Genomic DNA, 14,257 nt, shown 5'->3' with positions numbered 1-14,257 from the left:
AGTTAACAAAGTCCCTCAGTTAACAAACCTAATCTAGGGAAACAGAAACACTTACCAAATCACAAAACACTGCCACTTAAAAAAATTAGTCTACATAAGCTTCAAGTTGAGATGTGCATGACTTCTCACTAAACAGAACCCTTTTTTCTCTGCCTCTGGCAGTTTCCTATTGATTGATTCTCAGCCTTGGTCTCCACATTAATCCTTGCACCTTGGAGATCTGGTCTTCTAAGTTAATGCACCACATGGAAAATGCATTAGATAGCTATGAGCTACACTGAATCCTTCAGTTTACAAGAGTGCTATTTCACAAAGGGAAAGCAGATAGTCTGAGCTGTGACAGTCTGCGTCAGTTCTCTAGGTCCTCAGGGCAGATGGGCTCTAATGTTGACAGACCATATGGGGTGTGCTGATGTAAAACAAAATGGAGCTTGGGAAACATGACAAAGCTATTGCTTCATTAAGATTGCCAAGGCCTCTCAGTGTGACTCAGCAGCAGACATGAAGCTGGACTTTGACAATATGCATCTTACACATTCCTTTTCCTGGAGTATTTTGGCACCCAGTAAAATCTTGCTCCCAGGAGCAACCACACAGAGAGGATGAGCAAGCTTCCTGAGAAGCTGTTCTTTTCTGGTGACTGTGTATGGTGGGCACATGATTTATTGAACTGAATTTTATACATCTGTGAAGGGATCTGATTCACTGATGCGTGGGAGAAGGTGTGTTCAGGGCTATGCTTTATGAGCACCTTCAATAGCTCATTCAAACTGCAAAGATGAATTGAATGTCTAGCAAATGTTGAGCAGAAACTTGCCCACGCTTAGAATCTGAGAGAAATGACATGAACACCGTTTCTCCTAACACCAGGGCTCCCCAGCACTATGTTAAAATTTTGGGTTATCTGAAGTATGTGCACTGGCCTCCATGGGGTGTTTTTGTCTCTTATGTTTTGTTTCTGTAGGTTTTTCCACCTTGGAGACTCATCATCTGAAAGAAAGAAAGAAAAAGGATGCATACACAGAAACACACACACACACACACACACACACACACACACACCTTTGCCCTGTTTCCAAGGTGATTTACTCTTAGCAAACGAAGACTTAGAATACTGAATTGCTGCTGCTAAATATTAATACAGTGATACAAGCAGTTCCTCAGTGAAAAGCCAGCCCCTGCAGTGTTTCCCTCTGTGTGTGCATGCTTCATAGGAGCCATAGATGAAGAAATATGTTTGGTTGTTTTTTAAAATGACAGGTTTATTGAGATACAATTCACATATCATAATATCCACACCTTTAAAGTGTATAATACATTGGGTTTCTTAGTCTACTCAGAGAGTTATTCATCCATCAGCACTATAATTTTAAAACATTTTATCGCTCCCAAAGAAAATTGTACCCATTAGCAATCATTCTCCATTTTTGTCTTCTCCAGGCTCAAGAAAGCACTAATCTATCTTCTATCTCTATGTGCTTGCCGGCAGTTTGTGTCAGTGAAGTCATATGTGTGGTCTCTTTGATCTCTAATGATAACCTTGAAATGTGTCCTGTTATTTTAGCACTTTTGCCTACGTCACCTTCTAGGTAACAAGCACAGAGAAACTGGGAGCAGACCAGAATAGTGAAAAACATATAAATCCATAGCATTAAGGGCATTTCACCCCAAATGGCTTTCTCCCCAAATCCAGGCTGAAGTGTCCATGCGAAATGTCAGGGGGATATGGACGTCTTGATACAGACCCTGGGGCCACTGCTTACTGGGCAGTATGGTGTAGCAGAGGCCCTTCCAGATGTATGTCCACAGCCATCAGTATATAGTCCCACTCTAGCTGCCACCCAGTCTAAACTATTTTAAGCAAACAGATCTGCCCAGAGCTTCTGTTACAAGGCAATATAAAGAGAGCAGTGGAAAGTATGGCTGATGGCAAGTGCATCTTGTTCCTGGTCGCGATCACTATGGTAACCAATAAGGTCCTCATCCAATTCTTGATAGCAAGTGATTATTTTTACATAACAGCAGAGGAAGCAGAGCCCCAGGGAAGTAAAGAGGATTGATCAAGGAACAGAGCTTGCAATGAAGCCAGGATCTACTGTAATACCTAAGACATTGAACCATTATATACATAAACTGCACTGAGGTCAAACTCTTCCCTCCTGACATTTAAATCTTTTTCATAAACCAATCTCTCAAAATTTCAACACACTGTATCTGCTGGACTCATCTGTTTGAGATGGGTAGGTAATATGGTTTTTCTAACTAACAAAGAAGCAGGACTGTGACAAGAGACACTTATCCAGGATCCCAGATGGAATGCATTAATTTCCTTGAGATAGAATGCTTTAAAAATGCTTTTAAAAAATGCCAAGAAGTTACCAAGCCTTGCAGAACAGGGCTTTGGAACAGGAAGACTTATTCTGCACTGCAATGCCCTTGTTTCAAGGGAAAAACAAACACTTTTGTGTTTGCAGGAAAAGATCACAAACACTGCAAAAATCCCAGTCCAAACTTTGAGAGGGAAGTAATAAAACAGAAAATAAAACAGAATATTCATAGGAAAAAACTGGATGGGTGGGAACAGACAAGGGAGTGTCTAGTTGTACTGTTTGAGTTTGGACTATGGCAGGATCCTAACAACTTAAAAAAATAAACAAAGAACTTTAAAAAATTGAAGGAAAAAAATGCATAGCTGACTGAGATATAGGTGGGTATGGGTTGGTTTGTTTTGTCCTTAACAGGTTTCATTTACTGTTCTCTGTGAACAGATTTTATTGAATCTCCTTCTCTGGTTCTAGGTTCTGAAACGAGGACCCGAAGAAGCAGAGTATAGGTCTCAGTCACTCCAAGGCATTGCAGTAATCAACTATCTCCCTCAAGGTGACCATAGTCTTTGCCATTCAGAATCATTGTAGCACAAGACACCGACGCCCCCATATGGGGAGTCTGACACAGCATCTAATGTATCTTCAGGAAAACGGGTCTTCTTTGATCTTCAGAGGTATCTTCTGAATGCAGGACCTGGAGTTATTTGTCTACCACTGTTTTGAAGTCTGGACCTTAACAACAGCCTTTCCCCAGGCTTAACAGTTGCTGGATGTTCTTGGATACAGTCATATAAAGAGATGGATTATTCTGCTTTAGGGAGGTGGAGATGTGTGGATCCCTGGGGTTCCTTGATGAATTCCAAAACTGTGGGAGACCTTGTCTCAAAAAAAGATAAGTTGTCTGAAGAATGATGCTAAAGGCCTTCATGTGGACACACCCCTGAACACACGCAAGCACACACACACACACACACACACACACACACATACACCAGGATGACTAACTAGATGGAGCAAGAGAGCCAAGTAAAATATTTTCTATAGCATTCTCTTACCCTTGTGACTTATCTCCTATATTTTATTTTGCACAAAGCTGTAGTCACATCACACAAGATACCTAGACATTACACCCTGTTTCTAAACATGATGATACTCAGAAAAATCAATTATTTTCATGCCTTTAAAATAATCTAAATTGCTAGGGATTTGGTATCTAAATCAATGAGATCCAATGTGGGATAATGGATACAAAGGCAAAAGGTTAAGAAGTGATCAAGTGCTGCGGAAATGGGACTAGAGCTAGCACTACGACAGAACTGACTGCCTCTCAGTTGGCTTTTGCTTATAATTCAACACTCTGGGGACAGAGCAGGAAAGATGAAGAAATCTATACAAGACTGGTTACTGGGGCTGGAAAGATGGCTTAGCAGTTAAGAACACTGATTGCTCTTCCAGAGGTCCTGAGTTCAATTCCCAGCAACCACATGGTGGCTCACAACCATCTGTAATGGGATCCAATACCTTCTTCTGAAGACAGCTACAGTATACTCCTATACATAAAATAAAATAAATAATTCAAAAAAAAAAAGACTGGTTACATAGTGTTAAAAAAAAACCAAAAAACCAAGAAACAAAAGCAAAACAACAACAAAGCCCCTCAAAACCAAAGGGGATGCCTTGCTAACATTCTTGTGCAATTTAGTGTTGTCATTTCTGAACAAGATGGCTTCAAATGGGGCTCAAGGACTACTCCTTTGGACGGTTCAAATACCCCTAAAACTGAAGGCATAACTATGAGGCATTTTTCTTCTTCTAGGATGGGGGGACCAAAATCATTCTACCAAATGCCTAAAATTGGTGATTAAGAACCACTACATCGGACTGTTTTCCATTTTGCCCATTCCAGCCCACTCAGGAGCTAGCTATCTGTGCTTCAGCTGTCCTTTAAGGAGAAGAGGAATGAGAAGACATAGCTCAAGGAACCTGGGGTTCTCATGCATCTCCTCACAATGTCTCATGTCTTTGCCCCCAGCTGATTTCTCAGTCCGAATGCTCCAGGAAAATGGGTGGGTTAGGGGCATATAGAGCCATGTGGAACTACAGGTAGGAGGAGAAGGCAACGTACATCTTGAGCTTAGAGTAAACAAGCCTGCAGGAAACTGCAGCTGGTGCTGCTCCAGGGAATAAAAGATGTTGTCACTCTGATGATTTTCATGGGTGTCTGCCTCCAAGGAAACTGCCCAGGTGCTAATGATCACAAGGCTGAGTAGGATCAACAGAGAGCAAATGCCGAGTCCTTAGTAGATCTCCTTTGTTCCTGTGAGAAGTGCCAGCATTCTGAGAATCTTCACCCAAGGCTAAATTCCCAGGGCTCATAAGGCTGGAGGCTGTCCCTAAGAAAGACTGTGACGACAGACTTGTAATCTATGCTCCCATGCCCTGCTTCCTTGTCTAGGCCCTTTCCCCTCTCTTTCTTATTTAAACACTCCTGTAGGCCAGTTAATCTTGCCAGCCCACTCTATGAGTGCAAAAGGCTTAATCAGCTAAATGTGTTTTCTCTGAGGTGGCTCCTCCTACTGAATATGAATTTTGGGTGTCTAAATCCTGCTATGTTCTGCACCTCTGTGTGAAAAAGCCTTTGAATGAGGAAGTCCTTTTCTATCTGGTATCTCTTAGGTCCAGTTTTCATCATTCCTTGTTCAGTGCCCAGAGCAAAGGATATTAAATAAAGGCTACACTGCATTTCCCCAAATCTGAGTCAAAATGTGCCTGAGACAAAAATCAATAGAGGTTATAGAGAACACCAACCAAGCAGATCTAATGTACATTTAAAGGACAGTCCACCCACTACAAGGACATAGTCCTTTCAAGTCCGTCTGAACATTGGCTGAAGTTGCCATATACTGAGTCATAACATGAGTCTCACAAACTAAAAAGAACTGAAATCACAGTGTGTTCTCTGACTCTGATGGGATCAGGCTAGAAATCAGTAATGGAACGATAAGGCAAAAAACACAAATGCTGTGCTTTAAAACTGGGCAGCGTATTTCTCAGTAAGTGACATGTCAAAGGGAAAGATTCCAAAGAAATTAGGAGATATTTTCAGTGGAGACTGCAATGTAATTTAGAAAAGCTTGCCCTAAAAGCAATTTGGAGATGTACATTTACATCATTAGATCTTTAACCATAAGCTGTTACTCCAAAAGCTACCAAAAAAAACCCAAAAACCAAAAAACAGTAAGATGAACCCACACCATGTAGAAAGAAGAAAACAATAAAGAGCAAACAAAAGAAAACAGAACAATGAAATTAAAAACAGAGAACAAAAGGTAAAAAGCAACAGAACAAACAAAAACCCCAGAGTGTTTGAAAAGAACAATGAAAATCAGAAGCCCTTCTCCAGCTCTCAAACTAAACAGAAAAAACATGAAATGAAACGGACCGTGTCAGTACAGACACAGTATATACCAAAGGTACCCTAAGGGTCCAGTCCTGACTGCTCTACACATATCTTTGACCATTTCAGACCAATTCCTTAAAACGATAAGCTGTTCCAGTTTGTCTAATCTGAATTAAGTGATCCGCGTAGTCTTCAGCAGAGGAAATGCAACTGGGACCTTGACTTATGCCACAGAAAAGAATTTTGGACAAGCCAGTTTGAAGCAACTTTAGAGTTTATTAATGAAAGGCGATTACCCAAGGAAGTGGGTGTGAATAAACACACAGGCTTAGGCATCTTAAGAATAGTTACATGTAGAGGGAGTGTCCAGGTGTTCAGAGGTCTCTATAAATTGGCTAAGTTTTAGAAGCTATACTTTGTGCTTCCCACAATTATAGTTAACTCAGTCATTCTGGATTTCTGACAGGGCTGAAAACTTATAGCATCATAGCCAATCCTGGCTATTACCTTGAGAGAAAAGATTTGAGTGGATGGTCGTCAGCTGACATTCATCCTAAAGCCAAGGAAAAAGCCAGGATCAGAACTAAGTGTTTTAGTTAGGATAGATGACAGAGGTTCTGGTTAGTCAACAAAATGATGGACTGGGCATTAGGACTATCTTGTACCTCACTGGTACAAATTGGCATAATTATGCTCTAATTGTATTTTGAGAGAAAAGTTTCATTTTAACAGGAAGGGTGATGTGTAGGAGGAACTAAGGTGGGAGGAGTACTGAGAGGAAGAGAAGGAGTAAGGAGAGGAGAAGATGAAGGAGAGGAGAAGCTAGGTGATGAAAGAGAGAAAGAGGGGGGAGACAGGGAGGCAGATGTTCATGTATCTCCACCAGTCAAAGATAGTTGTTATATCTAGGTTGGGTAGTGGGTTACACCTCTGATTGAACAATACCAAACTTATAAAGCCTATGATTAACATTTAAAAAATGTATAAGTGCAAAAAGGAAAAGGGGGCATGGGATAGGGGTTTCCTAAGCGGGGGGGGGATGGGGAAAGGGGATGGCATCTGAAGTGTAAATAAAATATCCAATAAAAAATGAAAAAAAAAAGAGAAGTAAAGAATAGCTACATGTGTGTCTCTTTGGAAGTCACATTATTCTGTAGATGTAATTTATAGCAAATTTGAAAGATTAAGTAAAGTTTGAAAATTAAGAATAAATGAGCTGGTTTATTTTTCTTTACAGATGAGATTGTAAATGGTTTATGAGTACATTGAACAGATTTATGGATGACAAAATTGTGCTGATAATATGAAAAATCAAAGCTCACAAGAGTTTAAGACACATTTTGGCCTTAAGCATCATTCATAAGTTGCTTTAATACTACTTTTAATATTGTATTAGCATATATGATTATACATAATAATGGGTTTCTTTTTAAAAATTGTTTTATTTATTTACATTCCAAATGTTACCTCCCTTCCTGGTAACCCCTACAAGAGTTCTTCATCCCCCCTCTGTTGGGAGTCGACCTTTAGCAGAAAGCGGCTAGAAAGCAGCTATCCACATGCTAGCCATGCCTCCAAGGCTTATGTCATATCCACGTGCCTACAAGGGGCGTGGCAAAAGTGTATAAATACCCTAGATTTTCCTTCAAAGGAGGAGACTTGATCATAACGTCTGTCTTGTCTCCATTCCTTGTATCTTTTCTCCTCATCCTCACTCTCTCTCCCTCTAGACCCTGACCTGAAGACCAGAGAGGCAGTTTGAAGCCAGGCAGAGTGGAACAGACCGCAACATAGTAACTAACCAGGTTTTTTAAGTCTTTTGTCTCAAGCCAGGTAGAGGGGAGCCGGTTGCAACATTTTTGGTGACCCCTTTGCCTCTGAGAGGGTGTTTCCCAACCCCCTCACCTCCCTCAGGTGCCCCTCTCATCCCCCTGTATTCCCCTTCCCTGGGGCATCAAGTGTCTACAAGATTAGGTACATTCTTTCCTACTGAGGACAAAGTAGTCCTCTACTATATATGTGCCTGAAGCCTTGGACCAGCCCAAGACTTTGGTTGGTGGCTTAGTCTCTGGGAGCTCTCAGGGGTCCAGGTTAGTTGACACTGTTGGTCTTCCTATGGGGTTGCCTTCCCCTTTAGCTCCATCAATTCTTCCCCTAACTCTTCCATAGGGGTCCCAGACCTCAGTCCAATGGTTGACTGTGAGTATCTACATCTGTCTCACTCAGCTGCTTGTAGAGCCTCTCAGAGGACAGCCATGTTAGGCTCTTGCCTGGAAGCACAACATAGCATCAGCAATAGTGTAGGAGTTTGGTGCATGTACATGGGATGGTTCCCAAGTTGGGCCAGTCACTGGATGGTCTGTCCTTCAGTCTCTGTTCCATTTTTTTCCCTGCATTTCTTTTAGACAGGAACAATTCTGGGTTAAACATTTTGAGATGGGTAGTGGCCTCATCCCTCCTCTGGGGGTGCCTGTCTATCTACTGGAGGTGATCTCTTCAGGCTCCATCTCCCCACTGTTAGGCATTTTTTGGCAAAAGTCATCCCCATTGAGTCCTTGGGTGCCTCTCACATCCCTGGTGTCTGGGGCTTTCTAGAGGCTTCCCCCACCCCTGAATAATGGATTTTTAAAAATGAAACTTTTGTACATATACATAACTGCTTTCAAACTATCACTAGAGATAGTTCACAAAAGTGAATTATATATAGCTGTTTTTCAGGTTGTCTTTGCAGGGGTTTCCTTGGTTGTATTAACATTCTTGACTTTCAGGCAGTGGGAGACGTAAATCAAATCAAAGAAAGTGGACAGTTTTTTCCTCATGCCTCCTTAATTTTCTCTATTTTTAGAAAGTCTGTCTCACTATTTTCATTTAGGAAATAGATTTGGTAATTTAAATTCTACAATAAAATAGCCAGGACCAAATGACTTCACTGGTGAATTCTATGAAAACAGCTAAAGAAGAAAATACCAGTTCTACCTAATTTCCTTCATAAAAAGATGTGTTTCGTCATACTTTTCAACTCACACATGAGGCCAACATTAACCAGATAGCACAAACAGACAGCCTTTAATATTACCAAATCAGTAAAACTACAGGGCCAAATCTTTTCCAAACGTAAGTTCAAAACTCATTGATAATATACCATGACCCAAGCAGAGTTTATATGGTCATATTCTGAGACTGTTGTGTGACTCACTGCCGTTCAAAATAAACAATGCCATCTTTATGGCCCCATATAAATAGCAGCAGCACCAATTGAAGTCAGAGTTTTAAAAAGGTGGGTACATAAAGACAGGAGGGTGATATGGTTGGGGTGAGCTGGGAGGAGTTGTAAGAGAGAGACTGGAGAATGATTTTGATCGGCAACACATCATGTGTGTGTTTTGTGTGGAATTCTCAAAGAACAAATAAAAATATTTTTTAATACTATTGTCAACTTTTCATGAGCAATGAATGCTTCATCTATTGTTCTGCTTGGATAATTTGGTGCTCCGCTCCTAAAGCTAGGAAAATACCTAAGAATGTGGAACTGTTACCACCTGCCGCACACAGGCCATGGTGCCTCATCGAGCTGGTCTAGGCCAACACCTCGCTGATTCTAGCTCAGCTCAGCCCAGTCCAGCCTTTGCCTTGACAATTCTCATTTTTATTTTCTAATCAGATTCTACTTCTATACTTTCTGGGGTTCCTCCACTGACCTCCCTAGGCTGGGATCAGGTATCACTGAGGATTCCACCATCTCCTTGGATTTTCTTTCTTTAGATTGCTGGCCAAACTATATTGTGATTGTTACTTTGCTTCCTTACATCTATTCAACCCAGGTTGAAAGCATTCGAGACCCCTGATGGCAGTGAAAGAGGCAGCTGGACTCCTCACTTCTCAAATAGTAGCAGGTCATGCACCCTCCTAAAATAGTAAATCTGATTTATAAGCACCTTTAAAATAAGTCATTTTCAAGTAAAATGCTAAGCTCACACAAATACCTAACAGGCTATAACTAAGTAGAAGTTTCCTTGACCTTTGGTAATGAACAGATAAAGCAAAGTAATTAGCACATAATTAGGAAACCAATGCTACTTTTAAACTAAACAAACTGCCTCCCTGCCAGTTTTACTCAGATGATTAATTTTCTACTTTGCTCATTTTATTTTTGTTAAAGGGACAAAGGGAAATTCCAACTATCCGTAAGACCATTGTTATGGAGCAGTATGTATGTTTTTTTTTCAATTAGTAAGATGTCACTGTCATTCAGAGGTCCAAACAAGGCATCACTATTTATGTCAAGTAGCAAATTTAAAACCAAAAGTGAATTGTGTAGAAAGGATCCCCCATGTTTCTCCTCTCTCCTTTTATTGTGCCTCCAACCAGCAGCAACTATGGTCATCTCAAGAGAAGACTGATTGAAAGTACAGACTTTTGTTCTGGGATTTGAGGAGGGGTTGCAGAATTCTGGATTTGCTCTAGTTCTGATTTGATTGGCAGCCAGGACCAGTTTTGACAGGACATTTCTTTTCTTTTTTCTTCTTTATTGGATATTTTATTTACATTTCAGATGTGATCCCCTTTCCTCATTTCTCCCCACCCAGAAACCCCCTATCCCATCCCCTCTCCTCCTGCTTCTATGAGGATGTGCCACCCATCCACTCCTACCTCCCCACCCTCAAATCCCCCCCACTGGGGGCATACAGCTTTCATGGGACCAAGGACCTCCTCTCCCACCTATGCCCGAAAAGACCATTCTCCCCTTCATATACAGATGGAGTGATGGGTACCTCCCTGTGTGCTCCCAGGCTGGTGGTTTAGACCCTGAGGAGTTCTGGTTGGTTGGTATTGTTGCTCTCCTCATGGGGCCACAAACCCTTTCAGCTCCTTCAGTCTTCTCTCTAACTTCTCCATTGGGAAACCCTTGATCAGATCAGTGGTTAGCTGTGAGCATCCACCTCTGAATATGTCAGACTCTGGCAGACCTCTAAGGAGACAGCCATATCAGGCTCCTATCAGCATGCACTTCCTGACATCCACATCAGTGTCTACCTTTGGTGACTGCACATGGGATGGATACCCGGGTGGAATAGTCTCCAGACAGCCCCTCCTTCAGTTTTTGTCCCACACTTTGTCTCCATTATTTCTCCTATGAGTATTTTGTTATTCCTTCTAAGAAAAACTTAAGCACCCACACTTCTCCATGAGCTTCATGTGGTCTGTGAGTTGTATGGTGGGTATTGCAAGCTTTTGGGCTAATGAGCCATCTTTCCAGCTGAAAGGGCATTTCGAGAAAGCTTTTCTAGTATGAGTACAACCTTAGAGCTGCTAACTGGCAAAATGGTAAGAAAGCTGCAATCACCTTAGCCAGGAGAGGGCGACGTTTAGCCATTTCTGTGTTTTGGGACTCTGTTCACTGTTAATCTGTAAGACATTATAGTGCCTCTCTCTGTCACTCTGTCTCTGTCTCCATCTCCCTCTCCCTCTCCCTCTCCCTCTCCCTCTCCCTCTCCCTCTCCCTCTCCCTCTCCCTCTCCCTCTCCCTCTCCCTCTCCCTCTCCCTCTCCCTCTCCCCCTCCCTCTCCCTCTCCCTCTCCCTCTCCCTCTCCCTCTCCCTTTCCCTGTCCCCTCCCCTCCCCCTCCCCCTTTCCTCCTCCCCCTGCCCCTCCCCCTTTCCCCTGCCCCTCCCCCTCCCCCTCCCCCTCCCCCTCCCCCTGCCTGTCCCCTTTCTCCAAATTTCCATAACCTGGAATCAACAACAAGCACTAGTCTTCTTAAACTTGTTTGGTTATCTTAAGAGATTTTGCTTATTTTCCTCTGTGAACCTCTCACAAAATTAGCATATCCAGATGCACCCCAACACTTCCCTCATCTTCTAACAGACTTGCTCCCTTCAAACTTGCCCACCTCTTTTTAGCTCCTCATCCACTAAAGGTTTCCATCCAATATTTGATACATCTGTAATTCACTATGGAAAACACCGTGGCATGTGACCTTCCTGGAAAGATACTCATTTCATGTTATAAGAAGACCTAGAAGAGCCCTACTCCACAAGAGGTCCCAAAGCTAAAGGAAGGGTGAGAGATCAATTCTAATCTTTATTTGAAGGCAAAGAATCAAAACAACCAATTTCCTATTTAAGAGCGTGGACAAAGTCAGGCAGCTGACATTACCTTGTTTCAAGACATAGTAAAGCTATAATAATCACAACAGTGTAGTATTGATAAAAGAATAGAAAACATATTAATGAAATATAATAGCCTAGAAACAGACCCACATAATTATAATAAAGTGGCCTTTAAAAAGTAATAAATTCAATTCAGTGCAACAAAAATGGGGCTAGAACCGGCGGTGGTGGCGCACACCTTTAATCCCAGCACTTGGGAGGCAGAGGCAGGTGGATTTCTGAGTTCGAGGCCAGCCTGGTCTACAGAGAGAGTTCCAGGACAGCTGGGACTACACAGAGAAACCCTGTCTCGAAAAACCAAAAAAAAAAAATAAAAAATAAAAAAAATGGGGCTAGAAAAACTGGATATTTTGATGTAAATAAAATCTTTTTACATTCTTTTTCACACAAATAAACTCAAGCTATGTCATAGACTTGAATGTAAAATGCAAAACAATGCAATTCCTAAAAAGCAAATTAAAATAAAAATCTCTACTGTCTTGGCTATGGTAATAGGTTTTTGGATATAACAGCAAAGGAAAGAAATGATTGATAACTTTTACTTGATTACAATAAAATTTTTCCCTCCTGTAAAAGGTTAAGAGAATGAGAAGACAAGCCACAGACTGGTGAGACTATTTTCTGAGATACAGATGATAAAACACTGATATCTGAAATATACATGAATCCTTAAGATATCGAGCAAGAAATGAAAATTCAATAGAAGATGCTCTAAAAACCTTAGTAGACACCCACCAGAAAAGCTATACAGATGAAGAATGTGGCATCAGATGTCAGTAGAAAACTGCGAATTAAAATAAGGATGAAGTAGGTCCTTGGGGGAGTGCTTGCTGGGCATGTATGAGGTCCTGTGTTTCTATGGCAGAATTGCAAATAAATAAATAAATAAAATAATAAAGTTCAGGATCTAAAATAATGGCAACAATAGATGGTAATGAGAATGTAGAGCGGTAGAAACCCTCACTTGATGCTTGACGGCAATGCAAAGTGGTTCAGCCTTGATAGGAAAGAGCCCGTCAAGTTCTTGCACAACTAATATGTTAACATATGACTCAGCAACTGCCAAGTTCAGTGGGTTTCCAAATGAGCTGAAAACTTGTGCCCACACAAAATCGTGAGTATGAATGTTTATCACAGCTTCATTCATAATTGCTCAAACCTCAAAGCAACCAAGGTGTTCTAAATGCAAATGTACAAAGGAACAGCGGTTTATCAAGAAAATGGAATGTTCGGCACGTAACAAAAGACAGAAACAGCTGTCAAGCCATGGAAAGACATAGAAGACACTTAGTGGGAAAAAAATAAAACATTTTGAAAAGACGAAATACTTTATAGATCCAACTATTGACATACTGGTAAGAGGCAAAACTGTGGTGACAATAGAGAGATCAGTGGTTACCATGGGAGCTAAATGCAAGGTGGCGATGGACTGGTAGAATGTGGGAGAGGAACTACTCTGTGTGATATTATATAGTGAGTGTGTATGGTAGAATATTAAGTGTACGGCACCAAAGGGAACTATGGGCTTTTCTGTAGTAAAGATGTGTCCCTGTGGATTCACCAACTTAAATGGATGGGTCACTGGTGAGGATGCGGATCATGAGCGAGCTTACACCTGTATGTAGGATGAGGATTATATGAGAAGCCTCTGGATCTTCTGCCCAGTCTTACCCTAAAACTAAACCTGCTCTACAAACATCCTATTAACATTAAAGGTTTTGTTTTGTTCAGAAGGGAGTTATTGGTGGAGTGACACAGCCTACCTAGGAGAACACTCACGTGCCTGGAACAAGGTTTTCTCTGCAAAAGTTTCTTGGCCTTTCACTATGCAAACTTGGAGTCAATTAATCTGAATAAATTCAAAATCTTTCAAAGACACCCTGAGTCTTTCAAAGCTATTCCAGAGCATTCTATTTGTTATTCTAGCTTTTAGTTAGCTACTTTTTCATTATTAATTTGCTTTCTTAAAAAAAAAAAAAAGCTTCATGTATTCACTTAATCCTCTCTATCCTTCCTCTGGTCCTCTATTTCATACTCAAAAATTCCCTGTCACTGTCACAAGTCACCTTAAGTCAGTGGTTCTCAAACGTTGGGCTGTGATTCCATAGGAGGGATTGTATATTATATATCCTGCACATCAGATATTTACACTCCAATTCATAACAATAGCAAAGTTACAGTTTTGGAGTGGTAATGAAATAATTTTACTGTTGGGGGTCACCACAGCATGAAGAGCTGTGTTAAAGGGTCAGAGCATTAGGAAGATTGAGAAGCACAGGTCTAGATACAAGGCCCTTCATTTCCCTGCCCACAAGAAAACAACCAAAACTCTTTGGAGTTTTTGGAAAGATGGAAAGATGG

This window comes from Arvicanthis niloticus, chromosome X (genome assembly GCF_011762505.2).
Source record: "Arvicanthis niloticus isolate mArvNil1 chromosome X, mArvNil1.pat.X, whole genome shotgun sequence".
Lineage (NCBI taxonomy): Eukaryota > Metazoa > Chordata > Mammalia > Rodentia > Muridae > Arvicanthis > Arvicanthis niloticus.
The sequence above is the reverse complement of the archived record's forward strand: the minus strand, read 5'-3'. Positions refer to the sequence as shown.